Here is a 17,005-nt window from a genome sequence, read left to right as displayed (position 1 = left end):
CTGAAATATATCAATTTTATTCAGACTTTCTTTACCTTCCTTTAGGTTACCCCAGGATCACAAAACAAATACTAAAAATCAAGCACTTCTAACAGCAGCAATGGCCTCCATGTTTCCAAATCTGCCTGTAAAATCCTTCCAACACCCTTGTGCTCATGTAAGCACGTTTGACATGTAGGATTTCCTTAGTCCCCACCTACATGCTACCTTTCGCTCATTTGGTCTACACTTCTGCTATCTCATTTTCCCTTTACATTTAATATTTCTAAAATATTACCCATCAAATTAGCTTTTACGTTATTTGAAGACAGTACTCTCAAACCAGCATTTTGTTCAACTTTGTATACTCTAAAGATCTAAGTACAGGTTAAATGTGTAAATAGATATTTACCATCTTTTCCTTTAAAATATGCTTCTGTTGAGACCTTTCTCCAAAAGTGTCTGCTCATCTCTCATTTTATTGTATTGATTTTAGAGCGGTTAAATGAGTTCTTTATTTCCCAAGTCTCCACATTCTTCAGGGAATTAGATGTTGTATTTCTTATCCTTCATGTCATAGGCAGCTACCTCCTTTGGTCACCTTCCATTTGTCAGTGTCCATAGTGCCATAGCTTCCTTGATGTACTTCTCCAGACTGAGGTGCACACACACACACACACACACACATATACCCCTACACATGTATTTATGAGTGTTTGTATATATTGGGAAGTATTGTAAGTACTTTGTAATGGTTTCCTGTTTTTGTGTATTACTAAAACTTGGCGTTGCTATCTTCTGTGTATCTTATTCTTCCTCTCCAGATTGTTCAATTGCTCCTTTTCTTATCTGAATCTCAATGTTTGCTCCCACTTTAATTGTCTACCAATATTTCTAAGCTATTTTGTCTCCCTGTTGTGACTTCACAGTCAACAGTGGTGTCAGAAAGACAGTTTCCAATCTGTTATCATGTGTGAATATCATTAGTGTGGTTTTACTTACACCCTCTTTTAGCTCACTAATGAAGATGCTGGGTAGATTGCACCATGCATCAATTGTCTAGAGACAACACAGAGTAAGTTGTCATTTTCCTTTATCTTTCACTTTTGATCCTTTAATTATATCGTGGGTTATTTACAAGCTTATATCTAAACTTAAGAAGCCGTCATCCTTGGAGTGGATATAATTACATTAATACATAATTTTTAAATTTCATTAACAAAATTGTCATATGTATGTAATAGGATTTTTTTCTTCATGATCCAATGATCATTTTTTTTGAAATGATATTAGTCAAACTTCAGGGGTTGTTTGCCTGAATTCATTATGTTGTTTGCATAGCATGTGAATTTCATGGGCATAGCAATCACACAGGCAAAATGTCATATTTGTGCTTCTGCCCGTGGGATGAATGGCAGTGCTCACAAGACACTGCTCTTTACACTCTGTGTCTTCACCATTCCATCCCTTTTTCTCTATCTGATCCTCTTTCCTTTGCAGTTGCCAAATTCCTTTCTACCTAGTGCTCATATAATGTCTCCATATCCCCTAGACAATTATTGGTACTTCTTGTATTTCAACTTGTCCTGTATTCCAGCTATAACTCTATAATCACACTTGTCATGTAATAGTGTACTTCTTTTTATTTACATATCTATCATCACTCTAGACTATGAACATCTGGAGGGCAGAAATCTTGTCATATTTGTCTTTATTCCACAATTTTTAGCATAAAGTAGGCACTCAGTAAATGTTTGCCAATGAGTGAATTAACAGCTTGTTAGGGGACATCAATAAAAGCCTTAATTTGAATAAATAAACTTTTTATAAGCAATTTACATTAAAATAGCCCTTCTCCAAATTTGTACTATTTGCTTAACACTTTACTTGAAAATGCCAAGTTACCTTCTCTTCTTTACATAGTTTCAGTGCAGTTAATATTGTTCATAAATGAGCAAGTGATGCATAGTCAATTACTGTTAATATTTTGACCACAGAGGCTCTTAGGAAACAGTTATTTCTTTTTTAAGAACAAATGTCAATGAATGAGCCTCATTAGCCTTTTTTTTTTTTTTTTTTTTTTTTTTTGGGTAGAGTCTCGTTCTGTCGCCAGGGTGGAGTGCAGTGACATGATCTCGGCTCACTGCAACCTCCACCTCCCAGGTTCAAGCGATTCTCCTGCCTCAGCCCCCTGAGTAGCTGAGAGTACAGGTGCATGCAACCACACCCAGCTAATTTTTTTGTGTTTTTAGTAGAGACGGGGTTTCACCATTTTGGCCAGGATGGTCTCGATCTCTTGACCTCATGATCTGCGCACCTCAGCCTCCCAAAGTGCTGGGATTGCAGGCGTGAGCCACCAGGCCTGGCCTTATCAGCATATCTTAAAAAAATTATTGTACATTCTGTTTTCATTAAAATGTTAGACTAATCTTCTTTACAGTATAGATTCATAACATTTAAATCTATAGCTATAGTATTGACATTTAGTTGATGAATTTTGGATTTTTTTATTATCAGCTTTCCAATACAAATTAAATTATAAAGTTTTCTAATATATATTAAATTATATTTAGTACACAATACTTGATAGTGGGTATTAATGGGGTTCAAAAAATATTTTAACACAAAGGTAAAAAGAAAGTTTTTTTTTTTCAGTTAACTGGAAATGAGTAAGAATTTTCTAACCTTGTATATTCTATATGCTTTGCTTATGTTGATTTACAGGTTGGCATTGTTTTATATACTAGGTGCACTCCTGAAGGAAAAAAAAGGAGGAAATACATGATTAACATTATTCCTCTAAACTAGGCATCATGATAATTCCCTGAGGGCAGAGATTTTTATAAACTTGACTTGAATCTTCAATTTTATGGATCATGGAAAATCTCAATAGTTACTACTCATGGAACTTTACTGAAGAATTAAAGGACTATGAGAAAAAAGTAGCAAGTCTCAACTTGCTTGAATGTGCTTGAAAATAGACACATTCCATAAAATAGATCTTAAAATTATACCTCCACCCCGCCCCCCTGCCAACTACCATTAAGACAACCGCAATTAAAAATCTTAGTTAAAACTGTGTGGTCTCAGCTATGAAAACTCATCTTCAAGTCAATTTTAGCAGCCTCCCCTTCTCATCACATGACCCTCTTGGAGTCAAAACCCCTTCAACACTGTCACAACATAAGGCCTATTCTTTCCTATGGTACTGAGATTCCCTTTTCTTTCTAGCTCGCTTTGTTTTCTCCTTGCTATCTGAAATAGTGATATTCTGACTTCTTTTGTGGTAAGGGTGCCTGAGATTTGTGTTAGTCAGGTATGATAAGACACACAGACACAGGAGCGACTGTCATGAAGGAAGAAGTTTTCATACTCACAGATCCCTAGAAACAGGTACAAGACATCATGCAGGGTCACATGGGGAAGAACCAGAGTTGGTCAAGAGGCAAAGCAAGTGAGGGGAAAGTGTGCTAGAGCCTTTATTGTGTTTTCTATGGGAAGGAAGGAGTAAGGTAGGGTAAGCAGGTTTAGGATTGGTTAGTTAGAATAATTTCAGTGGGCTCTGGGACATAGGAACTGTTCCTAGTGGTCTGATTTCTGGCCTGGGGGTGATTAAGGCAGGTGGAGGGTGGGCCATAGTGTAAGCATACTATAAGTGTGATAAAGAAAGTGGTTGGGGATATAGGCTCTGAATTGATTGGTTTGCATATGAGAAGTGCACCTGTAAGCAACTCTTTTGCCATATCTAGCACTTAGCTAACCCTGGAACGGGCAGTCTTTTCAGGATCAGAAAGGCCCCAGGATATCAAAGCACTAAATATAGAAACTAGAAAATATGGTTATTACATCTTTTCTTGTCCAGTGTGCTGCAATCTGGTCATATCTTCTATTAAGAGCATTTAAAAATTGATTTTTTTCAAACCAACACATCTATTATTTCGTGAAGTAATGCATGCCAATTTTGCTGTACATGATGATTAGTAGTCTTTTGTTGATTTATATTTTATTTTAGTAAATATCTGTAACCTCTGTAAAGGCTCTATATCTCCTGCCTACCACCTCATTTAAAGGTTGCAATGAAGCAAGTTTATATACATATAGTGTATGTACATTATATATACACAGAAAATATTATTACTCAGTAGGCACAAAGAGAGTCATGTAATCTGCTTAATAATTTTAAAGAGGTCTCAGCTCATTGTCGTTTTTAGTACTTTAATAATACCTTTTATGAAAAGTTGACCATAGGAAAATCAACAAAGTCCTAAAGGTGTAAGTTGTAGTAACAATATAGAGGATTTCAGAACAAAAGAATCAATTGGGTTAACGGCCAGGCACAGAACTCTTTAAGAATCAACTCTCAAGTGCCACTCTGATATTGGAGTTTCTGTCTCCTGGTGCCTGTTTACTCAAGAACAATTGAATTTTCTCTACAATATTCATTTTAACTATTTCTCATAGCTTGAATTCCAATACTTCATCAAGAAAAAATGTTTCCAACATCAACTGTACTAGTTAATAAACCATGCATTGCTGATCTAAGAAAAACATAGCTACATATCCAAGGCATGCCTCTGGAGTATGGAGGCAGCTAACAACCCCTGAAATAGGTATTCTCAATTATGTGCACTGACCACTCCTAGGTTGTAGATCGGAACTAACAAATACACACACATTTGATATTACGCTCAATGCTTTGAAGGACTTACTGACTACAAAACAACTTCCCCAATGAACTTCTAGCATCAGCAGCTAATTCGTTTACTGTCTTGGTATGTTCTCCCATGGGATTACAGTTTGTGTGCTCAATATGGGTAAATGTTAAATAAAAGGAGGATGGGGATTTCAATGGGTCTGGAAGTGATAGATGGAACAGTCTTTGTGGAGTAAAAATAAATGAAATGTATAAAATAAAGGTAACAATTGCCAAATAAACAAGGTGGGAGAAGTACAAATTGAAGTAGGAATTAGGGTGCAGAGCAACAGATTAAAATGAAATCTGAGTTAAATAAAATTCATTTATATTTGTAGTTTTCTTTGACAGCAATTATTGAGTGAATTGAAGGCACAGTTTGCGTCCACCCCAGATCTTCTGCTTACTGTTTTGGGACATTTCTACGAATATCAATTTCCTTATCAAAAGAGATATAATAATCCATACATCATGGTGTTACTGGCAGGATGGCAGGATAAAAAATATCAGGTATGGGACCTAGGAATCTGTAATTTTAATATGTTTCCCAGGTCATTTTGGTGCATGCTAAAATTTGAGGGCCCTGAGATCAAGGGAAAAAATGCAGTTTTATTTGCAGACCAGGCTACATAGGAAATCTGAGGTATTGAACAGTTGCAAACGCTCCACTTTTTCCAGCCCCAAGGCTATGTTTTTGGAAGGAATCATGCTGTTAGAGTATTGCTTAAAAAAAATTTACTAGAAAAAGTGTTACTACTACCCAGGGATAAGATTCTCTGGGAACACGTGTCTGTGTTCTGGTAGGCCTCCCACAGGGGAAACACTGACTTTTCTGATAAGTAAAGAAAGATTGGGAAAGACCTTATCACCTATACGCCTCTGTCAGCCAACATTCTCCCTGCCAATTCCTGAATACATTATTTTCGCATTAATTCACAATGAAACTTCAGCTATCTTTTCACAAGAGAGAAAACTTAAAAAGACACAGCAGGTGTATTATATTATTTTTCTTTGCTTTATTATGTTTGATAAATAACTTGACATTTTGTTGGCATATTATTATTTTTATTTATATAAACCAGGACAGTTACTGAGTAAAAATGGTCTTAGTCAGGTTCAGAAAATGTGTTCACACATATATAGATGTTTTACTATATATATATGTCGATAGATAGATGATAGATATAGATATATACTACATATACATCTCTCTATATGTGTATGTACATACATAAACTCATATATACAGCAAACATTGTATATAAACACACACATATATATTCCTTCACAACACATAATTCTTTATTTTAATTTACTTGTGATGAAGTGTCAAGAAGCTAAATATTTGGCCGGATGTGGTAGCTCACACCTGTAATCCCATCACTTTGGAAGGCCAAGGCAGGCAGATCACAAGGTCAAGAGATTGAGACCATCCTGGCCAACATGGTGAAACCTCGTCTCTACTAAAAATACAAAAATTAGCTGGGCGTGGTGGTGGGCAGCTGTAATCCCAGCTACTTGGGAGGCTGAGGCAGGAGAATTGCTTGAACCTGGGAGCTGAGGTTGCAGTGAGCTGAGATCGTGCCGCTACACTCAAACCTGGTGGCAGAGTGACATTTCGTCAAAAAAAAAAAAAAAAAAAAAAACGAAACTAAAACTAAATATTCTACTACCTATGAACAGATTAACTAGCTCTGATTTAGATTTTAAATTAAATACTACACTGTGTCCAGACTCCTTTAATTTTTGAATGATCATCTTGCTGCTGCTTAGCCTTCCAAAGGTGACTGAACTCTGCGAAACTATTAGTGAGTTCCTTCCAGAGCCTCCTTCAGGCGGGGAGTACCAATAAGAGAGGTAGACCAGAAGTCTTAGACTTACCTATTAGCTCTCTCAAGTGTCCAAAATAATTCTTTGAAATTCAGTACTTATGAAGTAGTACTAGTAACTGCTCTACTGAACAGGGTTTTTTTTTTTTTTTTAAAGTAAATTGAGATAATTTGCATAAAATAACTGTAAAAAGAAAAAAACTATTTTTTAAATGTTTATTATTAATTATACCCAGTTTTTACATTCTACAAATATCTTTAGAAATCTTTGTTTTCAGTCTGATTACTCCTCAACCACCTCTGATAATGTAGACTATGAGAAGCCTCAATAGATATGTATGTCTCAATAGATGTGTATTCCACAAATGCTGGTATAGTTGAACTAAGCAAAAAAGAACGAGGAAACTGTGTCTTTAAAACCAAAGTATGTTTTATAATCAAATGAGAGACAATAAGTTATCTGGCATCTGACTAAAATATTCTTAATCCCTATATCATAGTGAAGAAGTATGGTTGACTTTACCTCATCTAGTAATTTTATACTGAATGAGCAGATATTCTGTTCAACAGTGTAAAAGCCACTACAGATATTGATTCAAGCTTCTAATGAATAGAACAAATGGAAGCTGTAAACTATTTTTCTCTCTCTCTCTTTTTTTTTTAGACGGAGTCTCGCTCTGTCGCCCAGGCTAGAGGGCAGTGGCGCTATCTCGGCTCACTGCCTGCTCCGCCTCCTGGGTTCACGCTGTTCTCCTGCGTCAGCCTCCGGAGTAGCTGGGACTACAGGCGCCCGCCACCACGCCCGGCTAATTTTTTTTGTATTTTTAGTAGAGATGGGGTTTCACCGTGTTAGCCAGGATGATCTCGATATCCTGACCTTGTGATCCACCCGCCTCGGCCTCCAGAAGTGCTGGGATTACAGGCATGAGCCACCGTGCCCGGCCACTGTAAACTATTTTTCTTTGAAACTTCTCTAAGCTACCTAATAACTAAATGGCAGATTTCTTGTGTAAGAGGCTATGACTGCTTGTAATTTTAGTTGAGTTCAGTTCAATTTCTATGATACTAGGCATTTTAATAAAAATAAATACCCCAGATTTCTTTTTCTATAGGATTCTAAATATGTGTATTTGAAGACTTCTTAATCATTTCCCCAAAATTTTTAAATTTTTTATTCTTATGTTTGTATTGAATAGTTAGAAATCTAATCAAACAGCTGATGGCATTTACAGCAGTGTAACACTGACTACGGTACTTAGAAGCTTGGATTCACAAGATCACACCCACACAAAGCAACCATTTTTTTCTCTCATTATGTTTATTACCACCAGCTGATTAGTGATTCACTGAGTTAAGCTTTTCCCGTGTAAACCTTAAAGAGAAAAGTGAAAAAGAATTATGTGAGTTCAGTTTAAAAATTAAAGGTATGTATTAAATATAAAAATAAATGAGTATGAATATTAACATTAAATTAGTAGAAATGCTTAATAGGGTTTCTGGTGCTGAAGAGACCATGATAAATAAGATAAATATTTCTTGCTGTCAGAGAGGCTAACTTCTAAAATGGAGGGTGACAAACAAAATGATTAAATAAATAAATTGAACAATATCGTGTCGGATTGTGAAAAAGATTACAAAGCAAACAGTCAAGGTGATATGATAGGTGTGTTGGAAGTCAGGGGTCATTGGGTGGCACTTGACATACTCAGTAGGGGAAGGTGTTTTTGAGTATGTAAACTGGAGTTAAGAACAAAGGGTGAGAAAGGGCCAGCCATGTGAAGAGCTGGGGAAAAGCTTTCAAAGTAGAGGGAACACTACGTGTGAAGAACTTGAGGTGGGGAAGAGTTTAGGTTTTTGATGGCCAGAAAGAAAATGAGTTTGCTTAGAGTCGATTGAGCCTGAGGAGAATCATACAAGATGCATTAGGAGAAGTAGGCACAGTCTACATGGCAAAACATGTCATTAAAAAGAGTATCAAACTCCTAAGTATACATTTAGTGTTTATTCCATCAAAAATCACAACTGACATTATTTGTAAAATTAGAGTATATTTCTCATTTTGCATTAAGTAGAATTAATTTATCTTGTCCTAGCAAATATTTGTTGTGCACTTACTATGTGCTAGACACTGTTTTATGTTCCAGGAATAGAATAATAAACTAGAGAGACAGCAGCCTGCCCTCTTGGAAATTGCCTTTAATTCTCTTTCTTTGTTTAAAGTGTTTTGAGTGCCAAAAGATGACAGCAGTATCTTCCATGTTTCCCATTGCAGCTCTGTCCTGTTCCTGGTTCTAATTTTGCTGACAAAAGCCTTGTATAGATTTCACTAATCCTAGAAATTAACGGCTTCTGTACCCTCACAGAAAAAAAAAAAAAAGCTTTCCTCTTGTGAAGTCAAATTTTGATTTTATAACGACATAATTTCTTACTCTCTAAGAGACGACAGAAAATGATAGAATATGAAGCTGTTAATTGAGCTGACATCTGAAATGGGATTACTTATGATGATAGCTATCCCCGAAAGTGGACTTCCATTCTCTTTGTAGAGGGGAAGGCATTCATTAATTCCTTGGTGTTACTTAATATGAATGTTTATATGATGCAGAAGAAGAATGACTCAGACTTCTTAAATAATCCAGCATTTTCTACCTTCCAAATAAATTGAAAAAAAGTCAGAAAATAGTTGTAAAATATAGACATGGTAGTTTATAATTTTAGAGCCGTTTCTATAGACACTTCTCACTGAATGAGTTTTTTAAATGACATTTTTATCTCCACATTATATTTAATTTAAATACTACTAGAAGTAGTTAAACTTATATTTAAATATTACGGTTATATTTAAATACTACTAGAAGTCTCAAATTGAGCTAATGTTGACAATAATATTTCAATTGTAAAACCAGTTTGATGAACAGGTGTGTTATGAAAATTCGAAAGGGCTATAGATTGAGAGGTTTTTCTTTTTTTGTTTTGTTTTGTTTGTTTATTTTTGATTGACACATAATAATTTTACATATGTATAAATTGCAATGACCAAAGGTATCCATAATATATAGTATATCACAAAATAGCTAGAAGAGTATTTTGAATGTTCTCACCACAAAGAAATAATAAGTGTTTGTGATGATGAATATGCTAATTATACTAATTTGATTATACATTGTATACATGTATTAAGATATTATTTTCAAGAGCTCATAGTACTAAAACCCTGTGGGAATGCAAGAAAAGTGACTTGAGAAATGATAATTACAGAATGACAGTTGACAATTTAACTATAAATAAATAAGTACAAAAATGAAATTGTAATGGGCTTCATGGGTAAAACAATAAAGGGCTATGACCTTTATACAGGAAATGTAAAACTTTACTGAGAAGTTTTCTTTAAAGTACATCACTTTAACTGCCCTCAAAGAGTTTAAGCAAGGTCTGTTATTTTGTTTATCGTTCTAGGTGTAAAGTGAAATAACTTTGATTTAGAGAGTCTGTACTGGGAGAATTTTCATATATATGAAACTTAACTTCGGAAAAGTCAAATATGATGCACTAAATGACTCCAAGTGTAACTCGTAGGAGAAATTTCTCAAATAACTTTAAGTATGATTTATACGTATCATATATATTTGTTTCATAATAGTGTTCATTTTATTTGTTTCTTCATTCCCTGTGGTTATAAAGGGAGATATGAGGTCACAGTGGGTCAAGCATTTTATAGATGATTTGACAACAACTGTTCAATACCAGGAAAATAAACAGAAGTTGAAATCGTACATGTATTCATAATTAAAGTCATACTTCAGCAAGCTGGCTTTAAATATACAACATATAATTCTTTTAAATCAGACTCTCTGAATCCATGACTGCCATGTCTTCATGAAGCTGTCCTTCCTCAATCCCCATCTGTTTTAAGAGTTCCACCCATGTTCTTCCTTAGCACCCTATTTACTCTATTTACCTATTTGTCATGCTAAATTATGGCATAATAAATAAGGCAACCAATTCTTGATGTCTTATTATGTTCTAGTGCTGGGCTAAGTAAAATACTATATATACCATATTATTAAATCCCTAAGACAAACAAATATCTGCGTTAGATTTTATTATCTCCATTGTATACCAAATGAAACCTTCTTTGAGAAATTAAGAATCTTGTACAAGGTCACATGGCTAGGAAACTCTGAAAATGGGATTAAACATGGGATTAAATCCCATGTCGGATCGGTTTTACTTTAAAGCCTCCTACTTCCATTTATTTGTCTAACTTTCTATTATATTGCAAATTTTTACGACGTCAAAGGACTTAGACTTTTATCACAGAAATTTCTGCCACTGTCCCTGAAAGATGAAAAAAAAAAAGTGTAAAGACCAGCAATTAGAATTTTAAAAAATCTATTCCAGTGATTCTGCACTCTTAGAAATAGACGACACCTTCCTTGCAGTCTTATATTCAAGGAAGCTAATTTTCCTTATCTATTTGAAAACTAAAGACACTGATATGCCACAGTGAATATAAGATAAGAATGCCACAGACTTTATAATTAGCATCCATTCTTCACAGAGGATAAGCAGGATTAAAGTCTAGTTAACAAAATGAATTATATTTCCTGAATGCTTGTAATTTAAATCTATGTGGTTGAGTTGTTTTTACAAGAAGCAAGAAGCAAGTAGGTAACTCCACAGGCAGCTGGTAGAAGGCACCAAAGCTAGATCTATACAACTACATGCCCTTGGGTGTTTTAACCAAACTCTTCAGCTAACCTCTTGGATTACACTATTTTAAACAGATCAAGGAAGTGGGAACTGTACATTTGGAAGAAATAATTGCTATCTAAACTATACATGGTTGGACTGCATTCATTCAGGCTTTGTGGAACATTTATTTGTGCACATTTTAGCAAGTTGCTCAACTTTCTGTGATTTATTGTTTTCACTTACTGAATGGGGATAGAGTAATAACTATGGTCATCTTAGAAGTTTATCTGCATTAAGTAAACCTCCTACCAACACGGTAAGGTAGCGACTAATTATTTTCTCATTTTACAAATGAAAAAAAGAGGTACAGTGAAATAAAGTAGTATTGAACGTGACAGACCTCATAAACAATGGAGTTTGGAACCAATGCCAGTTTGCCAGACAAGGTATGCTTAACTACCACAGACAGCCACCATAATTACACTATTTCAAAGGTTTCTGTGGGATAAAAAAGTAGTTTCCAAGAAATACTGATGTCTGGCTTCCAACCCCTGTGCATTCTGTTTCATTGGTATGAAGTGTAACTCAGGCTTTGGGATTTTTCAAAGCTCCCCAGGTGATTTTCAGGTTCAAAGTTTGAACCCAATGGTATAAACACTTTAGCAGAGAGCATGACACACAAAGTGAAGGTGATAAATATCATCTCTATTAATACTGCTATTATTATTAATGGTATCATTAGAAACTGGTATGAAAGCAAAACAGGTGAATTATTTTTTAAATGACAAAATATAAGGCAAGGACAAAACAAAATGAAACAACAAATTAAGTGGTATGTGGCCACCATGTTTTCCTGTTAAAAAGATAAATTTTAAAATTGCTTTGTGTAAAAGATAAACTAAAGAAAAGTGGATGCTGACAAAATAAACCAATGAAACAGTAATAGACCTGAAACTTGGCTTTTAGTTGAGTTCTACCGGATTCTGTTTTCTGGTTTGAGTCAGAGAAAATCCACTTTGGAGCTTCCCATTTAGCTGGCTATACAGGGACAAAGCCTAAAATATTTATCAGGAATACAACCATTTCTCACATGGTTCATATTTTTCATGAGCTTTTGAAGTTTTCTATAGTGATTACTGAGTCACTTATAGCTTTGCACAGAAGAAAATTTGCATTCAAGGAGCTCAGGCAATATTCAGCAGTTTCCTATCATTATAACTGTCTATAATATTTCTAAACTGTCCCACCTGTAGAAATGGATACAGACTTTTTTGATCTCTCAATATTTATTTCAGCCTTATGATTCTGTTGATAAGATTATACATTAGCAAGACCTAATGCTTAGAATGAATATACAACTGAGGTACTAGACACAATTTCAAGTTACAGTGAGTTTCTCTCTGTCTCTAGTTTTTCATCCTTCAGCTGTGGCTTGCTTTAGGCAAAGGACATGTGGTTACTAATTTTAGTTTGTCATTACTTGAGTTTCCTAAGGTCAGCTAGCTGTGGTGACTGGAAGGAAATGCATGCGTGCGTGAGTGTATTAGTCAGAACAAGGGAATTATTTTTACATCAATCTGCTGCAGCCTTTGTTTACTTGTCCTAGGGATGACGTAAAAATATTTTCATACAATCTATTAAATTTAACTTACTTTTACATTTAATGTTTCAAAACTCTATACATAAAGTAAAAATAATATTGACAGTTTTTACTGTGAAGAAAGAGTGAAAACATTAATATATTTTGCCTTTTTCCCTCTCTCTCTGAGTCCCTATGACAGCTGAAGGGTATATCTAGCCTAATGCTGAAGCTACTGAATTTATTTTCAGGATATTTTAATGCTGTCAGAATATATACAACTACAAAAATACAACTAACTCTATTATTGTAAGTACCATGATTGACATTTCTGTCCACAAAAAGGTACATTATGTGTCCATAATGTATTAGACAGAACAAATCTATAAATTTCCTATGCAATTTTGTCATGAACAATATATGACCTAAAAACTAGGTTTCTTCAATTTGTTACAGTAAATGGATTCTAGCAAATCAGAATTTTCAGAGCATGAATATAATCAATTCGAGCTTAGCTATTCTGGTTTAGAAAAGTCAGCTCAATTATTTCCAGTCTTTTAGACATCTCTTAACAAGAGAGCATTTGGTTATTTAAACAGCATCACAATAAATTGTGTATATTATATTACCTGGAAAAAATATTTTAAATATCTGATTCTATACACACATATATAAAGTCAGATTTACCATACAAAATAATTTAATTTTCCATATGCAGAAGAAGCACATCAGTAGAAAAGCCAATGATATTTTACTCTTTTACATGTTATGTACATGTTACGAAAAATAACTTTCTCCTTTGAATTCATTGTTAGGACTTTGTACAGTGCTGCCAATTACTTTCAAATGTGAGAGAGGATATATATCTAGTTGGAATTCAACTGTAATTTAGCCTATAAAATACAATCTTATAAATAAACATTAATTGTTGCTGTTTCCACCAGGCTGTAGTTTTCTAAACCATTAATTGACTTCCTAGTCACCAATGGATTTTTGTGATTTACAAAATTAAAAATAGGCCAGGTGTGGTGGCTCATGCCTGAAATCCCAGCACTTTGGGAGGCCAAAGCAAGAGGTTTGCTTGAGGCCAGGACTTGGAGACCAGCCTGGACAACGTAGTGAGATCGCATCTGTACAAAAAATACGAAAATTAGCCTGGTGCTGTGGCTCATGCCTGTAGTCCCAGCTACTTCGGGAGATTGAGGTGGGAGGATTGCTTGAGCCCTGGAGTTGGAGATTACATTGAGCCATGATCCTGCAGCTGCACTCCAGTCTGGGAGACAGAGTGAGACTCTATCTCTAATGAATGAATGAATGAACAAATGAATAAAAATTTACAATGAATAAAGTAGTAGCATATTGTTCCTTATGTTCTCTGTTTAACTACAGAGTCTGCTCTTTAATTTGCCAAGTTTGATCTATATTTATATTAAAATGACTTTTCTTTCTACCAAAGAAAATCTAGCAGAACAATCTTAAAGAGACTCTACCAATTACGAAATAAGTTTTAGTCATTATTCTAAGAGTGATTTGCTATTTGATCTAGCAAGAACATTAGTAATTCTGGTAGAACGTGGTTCTGATAATCTTCAAGAAGACATAGATGGCCCATTTGTCTTCATGCTTTTCCCTAGCTCAAAGTACCTGGGGTCCGTTCCTGAGTGCTGTCAGCCTATCTCACTTTCCTTTATATACTATGCACTTAATCTCAGGCCATGTACCAATGGTAACTGCTATGCTTGCTGACCTCTACAGTGGGAAATTACCAAGTCGGAAGCTCTTTCAATTCCCAAAAGCTCTCCTTGTTTTCTTAGTCATTCTAGTATTATCTCACATCAGCGAATTTACTCCTTCAGTAACATGCATATAGGAACCGCCAACCAAAGAGAGGCATTTCACTAGGCACATGAAGAAAGGGGATATTAAAAGTGAAACAACCATATTGGATCAAGCACCTGAAACTTTTATTTTAAAGGTCAAATAAGTGTTGAGGAAATTGGGATAGTCTTGGAAGGGCTAGGAAAGAAAATTAAGGGTACACACAGAACCTTTCCAGAGTAGGACGTATTTTATAGGAGAATTAGTTTTGTTCAAGTCTAGCATAAATTGGAAGCCACCTTGACCCCCAACTATTTAGCAAAATGGCTGGGCTTTGGGAATATTGGCTGAGCATGTATGTGTCAAGCAAAAAAGACACAAACTGAGAGACCAGGTATGAGAAAACATGATGTATTGTACTGACATCTAGGTAAACCAAATCATTTTATCAATGTACAAGCATCTATAGAAAGTGTAGTATCTGTTTTTAACAGAGACATCAAGTAGCAGCGACTAAAACAACTGTCTCATTGTGGTCTCCAGTCCACTCTTAACCCAATACAGATGTGTCCCCAGCTCCCTTCTCTTCCATCCCTATCTACACAGTACATATTCCCAGTGGTCCACCATCACAGCCATTTGCTTGTCAATACCTCCAAATCCCTTTCTTTTTTCTACATCCATCGGAGTCACAGGGAATGGCTGTAGGTATATTATCTCACAAACTTGCTTGTGGTATCCACTTGAGTTATTTTTTAAAATACTTTTTTTCTTATTTTAATTGATGAATCATAATTATATACATTTATTGCATACAATGTGATGTTTTGTCTTGATATCTATACATGCAGTATAGAATAAACAAATCAAGGTAATTAACATATCTTACCTTTCTGGTCATTTTTTTGTGGCAAGATATTTGAATTTTATTCTCTTGGTTACTTTGAAATACACAATACATTATTATTGGGAACTCAATACTTCCTAACAATTCTACTATTTCTTTAGTGTGTTTACTCTCTCCCCTTTTGGAAACAACTGTTTTATATCTAGTTTTCTTTCGTCAAACCAGTAGCATGATATCCCAATTCATTCTGGCCTGAAAACCTAATCTTACACTTCATTGATAAAATGGAAGTTAATGGAAACAAACAAAACAACAACAACAACAACAAAAACGCTACCTCATCTTCTCTTCACCAAAGCCTGCACTTCTGTTAAGAGGAATGAAGCGTTCCTGCCCTATCATAGTGCAGTCCCTCTTCCTTCAGTTCTTGGCTTCATTTTTTTCTATCTCCTGGACTCACCCTTAACATGCATTCTTTTCTTCTGCATTTCAACAAATCCTGATCTACTTGATATTTTATGGTCATGTATAGACACATTCAGGAATTATTTATCTTTAAAGTATTTCTCCCATAACCTCATTTCACCTTTCAGCTCCTACTCAATGTCTCGTCTCCCTTAGAGAAAACTCTACATTCTATACTCATTATCTTCATTTTTGTCCACATTGCCAAGTCTTACCACTCCACTAAAACATCTTTTTCAAGGTTGCCATAGTCATAGTGTTGCTTTATTAGCCATTGGCCACATCCCTGTTTTTTATCTTTATTAAAACTTAGAATTTGAAACAACTGAATACTCACTCTTTCTTGAAATATTCTGTCTTAGTTATTGGAATCCCCTGCTGTTGTAACGTTTTCTTTTTCCTTTCTTCCTTTACCACCTCAAACTGGTTATTTGCTCTATGTAGTAAAGACTTAACTTTATACAGAGACATACCTGGCCTTTGCCCTACATTACCTTAAGGTGGTCTGTAGGCCCTTGGAATATCCTGCCTTGATAAAAATGTCTTTATTTACCAGGTGGCCTTGGCCACTGGATAGTTTAAAAGTGTTATTTATAATGGAGGCTTTGAGACCCAGAAGTATCTTCTCTGTCTCTAGAAAGGCTGGAGACTGAAGTTCACCCATATTTGTAGTCAACCACGGATCCCCTCAGTAAAAATTTTGGATACTGAGGCTCAGGTGAGCTTCTGTGGTTGGTAAAACTTCATACTTATTGTCACATATTGATGTGAGGCAACTTTCAGTGAATTCTATGAGTAGTTCTAGAGAATTATCGAGTATAATGGTGGTTTGGGGAAACTCCTAAACATTCAAGTGATATTAGAAGTGAGGGAGGTCTCATGGGCTGTGCTTCTTCAAATTCTGCAGGATCCTTCTCCTCTTTTTTGAATATTAGAGTGTTCTAGGGCTTGGTCCTAGACCCCTTTTCTCTAACTACCAACTCTCCCTATATGATTTCATGGAGTCCTGGATTTTCAAATGCCATCCAAAATCAATATTTCTAGATCCAAATTTTCCCAAGGAGTTCAGGATTTATAATCATTCTCATTTGTAACATGTG

Source organism: Pan troglodytes, chromosome 9 (genome assembly GCF_028858775.2).
Source record: "Pan troglodytes isolate AG18354 chromosome 9, NHGRI_mPanTro3-v2.0_pri, whole genome shotgun sequence".
Classification (NCBI taxonomy): domain Eukaryota; kingdom Metazoa; phylum Chordata; class Mammalia; order Primates; family Hominidae; genus Pan; species Pan troglodytes.
Note: the sequence above shows the minus strand (reverse complement) of the source record.